This window comes from Lactuca serriola, chromosome 8, assembly GCF_051521515.1.
Source record: "Lactuca serriola cultivar US96UC23 chromosome 8, Lser_US96UC23_V15, whole genome shotgun sequence".
NCBI lineage: Eukaryota > Viridiplantae > Streptophyta > Magnoliopsida > Asterales > Asteraceae > Lactuca > Lactuca serriola.
The window spans coordinates 108,851,016-108,862,326 of record NC_136415.1 but is presented as its reverse complement, the minus strand read 5'-3'; positions in this window follow the sequence as shown (position 1 = coordinate 108,862,326).

The window sequence follows — 11,311 nt, the reverse complement described above, 5'->3', positions numbered from 1 at the left end:
TAATTAAAAGTATAGTTAACGATAACTTGTTTAAATCATATAATTTTAAACTGTTTAAACTTAACCTTACATATAATTATAAAATATTATAAAAGAATATGTAAAGACTAAAAAAATTATATATGTAATACAATTACTATATTGTAACATCCCAAAAATCATAGAAATTTAAAATTTTCAAAACAACTCATTTCATCCATAAAGTGTTTACAAATCCGTTGTTTCAAAAGTATTATTCAAAATCGAAGTTTTACCAAGACCCAATACCATAAAAACAGGAAGATGTGCACGATTACGCTTTCGCCTTGCCATAGTCATCTGAAATACCTGAAACAATAAATTGAAACTGTAAGCCAAAGCTTAGCGAGTTCCCCTAAAGTACCAGCACACAAACATATAACAACATATGTTGGGTCCATATCTAACATACTGGATTACTCCTGAGCCCATAATATGAGTATAGCTTACCCTTCAGGCCCATAGCTCATATCTGGCTTGCTCCCGAGCCTACAACATAAGTCTAGCTTGACCTACAGGCCCACAACTTATGTTTGGCTTGCTCCCAGGTTTGTTGGCTACCGCACAAAGCAATACTTCCTCATCCCAACCATACTATGTCGACATATACATAACATATAACTTGATAGATCTTGAAGTAGACTTTGAGTCAATGGTGAATCTAGACTAATAATTAGTGGCAATAAATATTAGACTAAGACTTAGTGATAACTGTTGGGTTTTGAGCATTCTAACACTCTTATTGTGTACATGCAACCCTATAAACCTTGAATCTATGTTTTCTCTAAAATACATGCAAATAAGAAATTCCAAGGTTTACATCCTAACTAGCATGGCATGGGGAACTTGAATCATAAAAGTACTAGTAGAATGACATACCTTTTAGTAGTGGTTGATTCCTTGGAGTTTGAGAGCCTAGCACCAATAGTGTGGATGCCTCAAATGGAAATCACAAATCACCACAAACTTTGGAAAACTCTTGAGAGAATAATGTACACTCTTGAATTTGGCCACCACTCTTGTACACACACAACTAGTCCCAAATCAAGTGCCAAGGACTCCTTTATATAGTGTGGAGGATTAGGGTTACATCCATGTAAACCCTAATACCCATGACTCTTCCTTTCAAAGGATCCATGGGTTAAAAGCTCCATGGACCATCCATGGACTCCCATGCAAGCCTAGCCCATTCCAAATGAGTATTAGCCCACACTATATAAATACAAGAGCCCATATTTAATTAGTCACCCTTTTTATCACTAAATTAATTCTAAATTAATTTATGATCAATACTAATTAAATAATATGATTTCATATTAATATATTATAACTTATAATATATTAACAAATCATAAACATATTATTCTCAAAAGGTTATCCAAATCGTTTGGGTGAAGTGCAACCCAAATGGATCATGCCGGGTCGGGTCAAGTGCATCTCAAATACTGTTATGGACTTAGACACCTTATCAAATATTGTCAGGGCAGATTTGATTCCAGTGTCCCTTTCCTATGCAATAAAAACACACAGGCTCATCTGAGCCAACACATAGAGCAGTCTCAGAAATGGCCTTTCTATTATGATCATCACTTTTGACCATGGCCAATTCCTTCCCTTTATGAGAAGGAATCATTTCTGGGATGTCCATGTCAGCTTGGGAGGCAGACCTTCCAATCAAATTTGCTTGACCATTGCGCCAAATCATTGCTGATTCAGCAGCAATTAGCATATAGGTCAGATCTATTAGGGTCATGTCGAGACCTGTTACATAGTAGTCTTTAACAAACTCACTATATGACTAAGGAAGTGACTGAAGAACCCAGTCAATAGCCAACTTCATTGGGAACCCGACACCCATCATCCTTAGTCTGTCAATGTGTGCCTTCATCTTCAAGACATGTGCACACACTGGCTTTCCATCCTTGTGTTTACTATCCAATAGGACTTGAGTGAGTTTGAACTTTTCAAGTCTTTGAGCTTGTGGGTCGGGAAGAATAATTGGAGGAGGTGGAGGAAGTGAAGCATGATGTTGTGGGACATCACCTTCAAGAGATTTGGAAAGATCATACTTGTCTGAACCAGACATCTACAATGGGAGAGATTCAAGTCAGTTGATTTAAAAAAATCCTTAATATAACACCCAATATGAAATATTAAGGCTAGGACCCAACACAATATTTTATAACTTGGAAGAGGGATGTCGTAATCCAAGCTATAGAATATTTAAAGGTATGTGAATGACGATTCACCAATTTCCACCATGAAAAACAAAATAAAATTCGGTTTTAATTGAATTTGAAACTCCTAGATCTTTTGAGATTCATTGAAATTTTCAATGACATGTTTCAATATCGATTGTGCCCTTCAGATTTTGTGACTGGGATGCCGAGGATCACAAAACAATGTGTGAATAACCATGCAAATTCATGTGGTACCCTTAATAATATCACCTAATCGATGTGCCGGTTAACCACACGCGCTACACCGATCTATGATAAACATTAAGTCACCCTTTGCCATCCTTACTAGTCCAAGTTAGTGTGTCGGTTAACCACACATGCTCCACCAACGACTTGGTAAGGTGCAAAGTGTAAATTTCATGGGTTGGCACCAAATTCACATTTTCCTAAAGTAACTAAGATTGGGATTTATAAAAGATTTAGTTACTTTATTTCATCATTATACTTTTAATGAGAATTATAGTCCTTGTCCTACCCGTTCGGCTAACGACCCTCCACAGTCAAGGGAGTAGTGGGTGAGAGTAGACACCCATTAAGTTGCCATTTTATACGTAACAACCTTATACCCCCTTATAGACTGGCTTCGTGAAGGAGGCCTACTAGCGGCAAGACTGACTTGCTCTTATACATATATATATATATATATATATATATATATATATATTCTTAACCTATAATACTATAAAGTATAAGGGTTGAATTTTAACTTTTAAAGCTCTAAGAGTTGGAACTAAAGTGTGTGTGAGACTTTACAAATTCCAAAACATGAGGGCAAGTTTTGAACAATTCAAAAACTTTTGGATTTTCATAACTTATGAGTTTAATGAAGGTTTAAAGAACTTTTAATGAAGAGCCTCTTGGACATCCATAACTTGAGGACAAGTTATGGAGTCCATAAAACTATTTATGATGAAAAGACTCTTCAACTTGTGTAACCTATGGTTTTTAATGGGATTTAAAGAAAAGACTTTTGGTAATCCATAACTTGAGGACAAATTATGGATTCCATTAAAACACATCAAGATCAAGAATTAACTAACAAACAATTTGCAAATAATTCCTATGATCTAACAAAACTCATAAGTTCATGAACATCAATATCAACAATTTCAAAAATTATATGAACACATACAAAACTTGAAATTTTGATAATAGCCTTTGAAATTGGATTAGCATAATCATTACAACATCAAAAACAAGTTTTATAAGTCCAAAACAGTTTAGTGTAATGATTATAGTCCAATTCAGCTTAAAAACTCAAAAAACTGCACTCTTGGCCTCCTACTCGTCGAGTGCATAAACCTACTCGACAAGTAGGATGAAGATGTACATGGACTCGTCGAGTTCCCCCATGGACTTGGCGAGTTCACTGTCCAGTGGGCAGAAAATCGACTTTTTTCAGCATTTTGCATCAAGTATTCAAGAAAACAATCCTAGACTCTGATACCATTGTTGGGTTTTGAGCATTCTAACACTCATATTGTGTACATGCAACCCTATGAACCTTGAATCTATGTTTTCTCTAAAATACATGCAAATAAGAAATTCCAAGGTTTACATGCTAACTAGCATGACATGGGGAACTTGAATCATAAAAGTACTAGTAGAAATTTTAGTAGTGGTTGATTCCTTGGAGTTTGAGAGCCTAGCACCAATAGTGTGGATGCCTCAAATGGAAATCACAAATCACCACAAACTTTGGAAAACTCTTGAGACAATAATGCACACTCTTGAATTTGGCCACCACTCTTGTACACACACAACTAATCCCAAATCAAGTGTCAAGGACTCCTTTATATAGTGTGGAGGATTAGGGTTACATCCATGTAAACCCTAATACCCATGACTCTTCCTTTCCAAGGATCCATGGGTTAAAATCTCCATGGACCATCCATGGACTCCCATGCAAGCCTAGCCCATTCCAAATGAGTATTAGCTCACACTATATAAATACAAGAGCTCATATTTAATTAGTCACCTTTTTTATCACTAAATTAATTTAGGATCAATACTAATTAAATAATATGATTTCATATTAATAATTATAACTTATAATATATTAACAAATCATAAACATATTATTCTCAAAAGGTTATCCAAATCGTTCGGGTGAAGTGCAACCCAAATGGACCATGCCGGGTCGGGTCAAGTGCATCTCAAATATTGTTATGGACTTAGACACCTTATCTAACAATAATGACACTAAATTACATCAAAGGAAAAGACAGTTGCTAGAAGCGAAACACTGCCCGGATTTTGAGTCGTCACTTTAACAAGTAAGTGCATAGTGTGACAACCCAAGTTGTTCCGTTACATTTCCCCGTTACCGTTAACGAAATATTCCAGTTTATAAAGTTCCGTTAATTAGAGGTCGTCAATTTAATAAACATTCCATTTGTTTACATTTAATATGCCGTTAAGTCGTGATAAAAAGAAATAAAAACACATAACACACATTTCCATTTATTTGGAAAAGTTAGTTTTTATTATTACGACCACTAAATCGGGTGCGACCAAAAGCCCCGTTTAACGGCAGTATCAGGTAAAATTCCACTGAGCCCCGACTCGGAACCCTATATAAAGGTGAGTGGAGTCAATTGGAGACTTTTTACACTCTCTCTCTATACTCTCTCTGTAGACTCGTTTTCGCCCCGAATCCGCAACCAAACGCTTCCAAATCGTAAGTCCACTTACCCTAGCTTACTCTAAACATTATGATTCATGATTATAGCTTAAAATTGGACCATTTAAGTTGTTGAAAAGGAGTTCACGGCCTAAGCTCCTCCTTAGGCCGTAAACACCCAAAATGTGGCCAAAATGACCCAAGTTTGTCCCTTTAAGCCTAGGAACCAATTAAGGAACTCGTCTAGGAGTGTTTAATCACAAAACACAATGATTTGAGGCATAAAAGAGAGTTTACGGCCCAAGCACATGCTTAGGCTGTAAACACCTCTAAACCTTGCAAAAGTGCCCCAAAAACACTCCTAAATCACCCTTAGGCTTCATACATAATTTAGGGACTTAGTATTTTGGGTTTAGCACAATTAAAAACAATGAAATGAAGGCACAAAAGGATTTTACAGCCCAGACATGTGTCAAGGCCGTAAACCCCCTCAAACATGCCTAAATGTTGGTTTTAATTCCCCCAAATGGCCTCACACTTCATTGTAAATTACTAGCAAGGTATTAGGGGCTTGAAACTTCACAAAACTCAAGGAATGAGAGTTTACGGCCGTAAACTCCCTTAGGAGTTGTCCTTGGGCCGTAAACTCCCTAATGAAGCCCTTAAAGACCTTAAACTCACTCATGCCTTTTGGATTTGGACTTAGAAAAATTCCACTAACAACATAGAGCCTTAAAACACCAAAAGAAGGTGTGTATAGGAGCTTACGGCCGTAAGCTCCCTTGCTTAGGGTCGTAAACTCCTCAAAGGGGCCATTTAATGCCTTAAACCCATTCACACATTTGATATTTGAGCCTAGCATAAATCTACAATTGATATGAGACACTTTAGCACACTAGAACCCTTCACCATGAGTTTACGGCCGTAAAATCATGGTGAGTAATCCATGGGTCGTAAACTAAGTAATAAGGGGTTACTCTCGGAGAGTAAACTCCATTCCTAAGCCATACACACCTTTAGATGCTACCCGGGACACCCAAACACTTAACCAAAGTGTTTTCCGCTCCTTTGAGTGCGTATACTTGTTTAATTAGTATTGAATATACTAATTGTATGTGAACATATGTTATCATATGTTAATTAGGTCATTGAGTGTGTTCGAGTCCTTACATGACACCGAACGCCCAAACGGCACCTTCGTCGGACCTACTTACGCCAGGTGAGTTCATACCCCTGAATGAACCTTTTAATGTTTTTACATGTTTTATAGGGGGCAATACAAGTTAAACATGCCAATTATCATATCAATCACATGTGATTGATAACCCGCATGCACAAGATTTTACCACACTTTACACTGTTTTACCGAGTAGGATACTATAATGGTTTTCAATTGTTTCAAAACTCTTACTGATACTGTTTTATCTAAATTCATTTTAAACTGGTTTATAAAGGTTCCAAAGATTTTAAAGGCTTTCAAACTTATTTTACCAAGAACACCAAATGCGATTTTCCTAAATATAAAGGTTTCCAAGGTTTTCATCAAAGTTCCTTTCACGATGTATACTTTTACTTGTTTGTTACTGCTGCTTCGCTTTTACTTATTTAAAAATCCTACTTGATAACGCATTTCCTTCGTGATACGCTTATACCAGTTATTGTCTCTATTTCACTTATACTTGTAGTCGCTTATACCTGATAGACGCTCTTACTTCACTTATTGTCGTCTCTACTTCGTGATACGCTTATACTTGTTCGACACTCCTACTTCACTTGCGACCGCTCTTACTTCACTTGTTCGACACTCCTACTTCACTTGCGACCGTTCTTACTTCACTTGTTCGACACTCCTACTTCACTTGCGACCGCTCTTACTTCACTTGTTCGACACTCCTACTTCACTTGCGACCGCTCCTACTTCACTTGTTAGACACTCCTACTTCACAAGAATCACTTCTACTTGATACACACTCAGTCGTAGTTAGATGTATGTCTGTGCTTATATAGGTACATATAAGTAATGATTGAAAGACTTAGGAAGGCTCGTCCGCCCTATTTCCTTTTCTTCGTTGAGATGTGGTCTGGTGGGATCGGATGGCTGTCCGAAGGTCGTTTGATTCATTAGTTATATATTATGTATATGAGTATGGGCATACATGAATTCTCTAGTCAATACAGTTAAGGGTCTCTACCTCTAGTCTACACTTACATTAGAAACACACTACCCACTATTTGGAAGTCTCTACCTCTAGTTCAGCACTTACACACTACCCACTATTTGGAAGTCTCTACCCACTATTTGGGATGCATCTTCAAGACACGACCTTCTCCATCGTCTAGTTGGTAACCAGAATCTCCTGTAGGGAGAGCAGACATTGTGTGTATAGATCTATACGGGATTGACAACCCCGCACCCAGACTGCTAGCTACAGTCTCGGCCTACCAAGCCAACGGGTGACAAATGTCATATTTTAGACGCTCGTAGGGCGTCTGGTACTCTAGTCAGTATGGTTACGAGTATCCCGGGTTACCTTATAATTCATTGGCTTTAAGGTAACGGTATTTCACCGACAATTTACACTGTATGTTGGTAATTCATTTTCAGAGTCACACTGTTTTGACCTTACAAGACGTATCTTTAATTTGATACTGTCTGGGGTCTGTTTTCTCTGTTTTGACCTTACAAGACGTATCTTTCATTTGATACTGTCTGGGGTCTGTTTTCTCTGTTTTGACCTTACAAGACGTATCTTTCATTTGATACTGTATGGGGTCTGTTTTTCACTGTTTTAGACCTTACTAGTTGTACATTTCATTTGGTACCTTATGGGGTCTGAGTCTCTACTTGTTAAACCGAACCAGGCTTGTCGTTAGTTCGATACTCTCCTGGAGTCTATGATTCCTTTGCCTTAGTCAGCAGTCCTCACTGCTGAGGCATATGTTATTTCCCTGTTGTCTCTTGCTTTCTTTAATAATCAAATTTAGTATTTTGATAATGATAGCAATTAAGGAAAAACCACTTTTTACCACAAAACACTGACCAGTCTTAGTAGAAGGCTGCTTTTATTAAAGAAAATATAGGATTTTCTGGAAAGAACTCTAATGTACTGTAAACACTTAAACTATTACTTTATAAAGCTATTTGAATGAAATGTCACTAAATACTTATGAACTCACCAGCATTTGTAAAAATGCTGATACTCGCTTTTCAAATAACTTGTATTCTCAGGTCAGAAATTAGACAGGTACATCCTAGGAGCTGTTGATGAAGATAGCTTAGTACCTTGTTGTACTTATTACATTTGTCTGTATTACTTTGATGTATTGTAATGTAACCATGTAAAAACTATTACTATTAATGCAATGTTTTGTTGTACTTTGATTACTATAATGCATGTGTTGTGATACTTGACATGACGTCATCCACCCCAGAACGTTTCCGCCGTTCCGGTTTTGGGGTGTGACACATAGTTACTTTAGTCTTACACACAGATATGAAGTATTTAATATAAATTACATGCTATATGTTCCTATTATTTTTTTCCCGGTATCTATGTTGGATGAACGATTTATACATGTTTTTACTTGATTTAAACTGTATATGTGTTTTATACCTATAAATATGTTGGGTAAAAATGGGTAGATGAAAGATGAGATAAATGATGAGAGTCCTTGAATTTAAAGTTGATCCAGTCGTTTAGCGGAGTATAGATGACGACCACAAACTATTCTATACAGTCCAGTGGAACGTTGGCAGACTCGCAACATGTAGGTGTTTTTGAACTACGTGTTCACCAGGTGTACTCCATCCCCCTCATGGTTTCCTTACTGACATATATTGCTAAAGAATCCCCTAAGCATTATTGTCAATCCTGAAGATAATCCTTAGGCTAGGTACCTTAATTAGATGTTTTATGGACATAAAGTGAGGATAACGGGAACGGGCAATCGGGTTGAATGATTTGATGAAAGTAAAAGAATTTAATTATTGTGGGTTGAAAACCCTATGTGCTCACCAGACTCCCAAGCCTGACCCACTCAATTTCTTGTATTACAGGTAATGGCACAAGAGCACCAGTGTGACGAACAGATGAGAGAATTATGGATTATAGGCCAGTAGAATAATAAATGTTGTAAGGCTTATGTTATTTTCCGTTTATGCTTATGTATTGTATTGATGATGACATCCCAATGTTTTTAATATAATTAATATGCATTTCTTCGGAAATGATTTGATAGTATCTTTATCATATTTTGGGAACAAATTCTGCAATATCATTCTTCAAAAAGATACTCTGATTTTTATATAAAGCATAAACAAATCGGTCTTTTCTGGCCGTGAAATTGGGGATGTCATAGTTGTGATTGTTCAAAAGTTGAACAAAAGAGAGATTCTGAAATGTTCCTATGGTGGCCGAAATTAGGGAGCCTCCTAGGGTTTCTAGAATGCTCCATATAGATAATAAGGAAACTAGATAAAGTCAGATTTAAAATAATATTATTTTATTTCAAATTAGGGTTATCTAGGGTTTGCCGATCAATTATAAATAAGATCCTCTAAATTCCCTATTTTCGTCTAAGCATACCTAAAGCAAGAAGAGTCAAATTTCTGCTGCCCTGTCATCTCTCATTTCAAGTCTTCCATTGGTATAGTTTGGGTACAAACCATTAGAGACATCAAGCTTTTGGTGTTAACTTTCCAAGAGACTTAAAGAGGGGAATTGTTTGGTTTTTACAATAATAATCAAAAGGTGTGTAAACCCCAATCCTTTTTATTTTTTATAATATTAGGATAGGCTGGGGTTCTTTGATGTTCATACATTATAGCTATCAGTAGAGAAAACCTAGATCCAAATAGGTTGCATGTGAACTTAAAGGTTAAGTTATTTCGCCTCATGCATTGAATTATAACCTATAAAACCTATAAGATCAGGGGTGAACGCAGGAACACATACTAGGTGTTTCTGATGTTGAAGTAGGTGTTGTCAATGCAGAAAAAAATAGGTAAAAAAATCGAAAATTTGTCCACTAGGTACAAAAAAAGTAGGTGTTGTCGGTGCAACACCGGGCACCCTACAAGAACCACCACTAAAAATGATGATGATGAGATTTTCTTGTTAGAATAATGCACCAAAAACTTCTTCTTCTCATTCAAAGGACCAAAAACCACCACAAAAGCTCACAAGATCAGCAATAGAGACTAGGGTTTTCTCTAGGTCGAAAGGGAGGTGAGGGAAGCTGAGGGTGTACAAACCCTAGCCATCACATCCCTTAAATAAGGCACAAAACTCGTAAAATTTCGGTTTTGCATGTTGGCGCTCGCCACTTCATGGCCAATACTATGCCATGTCGTGGCCCAGACTGATGTTGCACGCTTCTTTTGATCATGACCACGTCGTGGTGCATCCTTCACCACGTCGTGGCCACCATAAAACCCACAGCTAAAATTCTCAAAATGCCATAAACATAAATGAACTATTTACCTGAAACATGTGTTACATCCTAGGAGTTTGGGTGTGACGCATTAGAGGCTACCACACAGTTGGAGCTAGTTTTCAAGGAGATCTTCAAAGAGTCTGATTAGTTTCATTCAGTTTAAGAAAATGCATGTTTTATATCTATGATTTTCGATCATCATAGGGTTTTAATTTTTTTTTCATAAAGTATGTTGCAATTAATATTGAAAAGTCATAATATATTTTAGGTTGCATATACTCATAAGTGTTATGTGAAATTCCATAAGTACATTGTTATTGTAACCTAAAATCTCCAATAATATATATATATATATATATATATATATATATATATATATATATATATATATATATATAATGATTCAAGTTATTATGTAATTTAAAAAATTTGTTATTAAACAAGCTTTTGTTAAAACATATATTATATTCTTTTGATACCCTTAGACATATGGAAGTAGATGACAACAGGAGTCTTCATCTGATAAGATGATTACATTTCACAGTTACCTATAAATTTATAATTGTTGTCTACATGGTTGAATTTTACGTTGAGAACGAACAAATATTTAATATTAGCTGGGAAAAGATATGTCTCACGAACCATTTTCAAGGTTTATTAGGTGACAACCTTCAATATATTATAAATACCTCAATAAATAATATATTAAAACCATAAAATTAAATTAAAGTTTCTTTTTCAAGACTAAACATAAATACAAGTTCGGGTTTTCTATGTTCCGCCTTCTTGGGGAGTTGCTTTAGGGAATAACTATTTTAAAGTATAAATGTATAATTATTTTGAGGGCTAATGTCACTATAGTCCAACAAACTTATCGGTTTGATTTAAATGGTCGTTTGTGATTTTTTTTTTTTTTTTTTTTTTTTTTTTTTTTTTTTGCATTTTAGGTTTTAAAATGCCATTATGAAAAATATGAAGGGGTCATCCGGTGAAC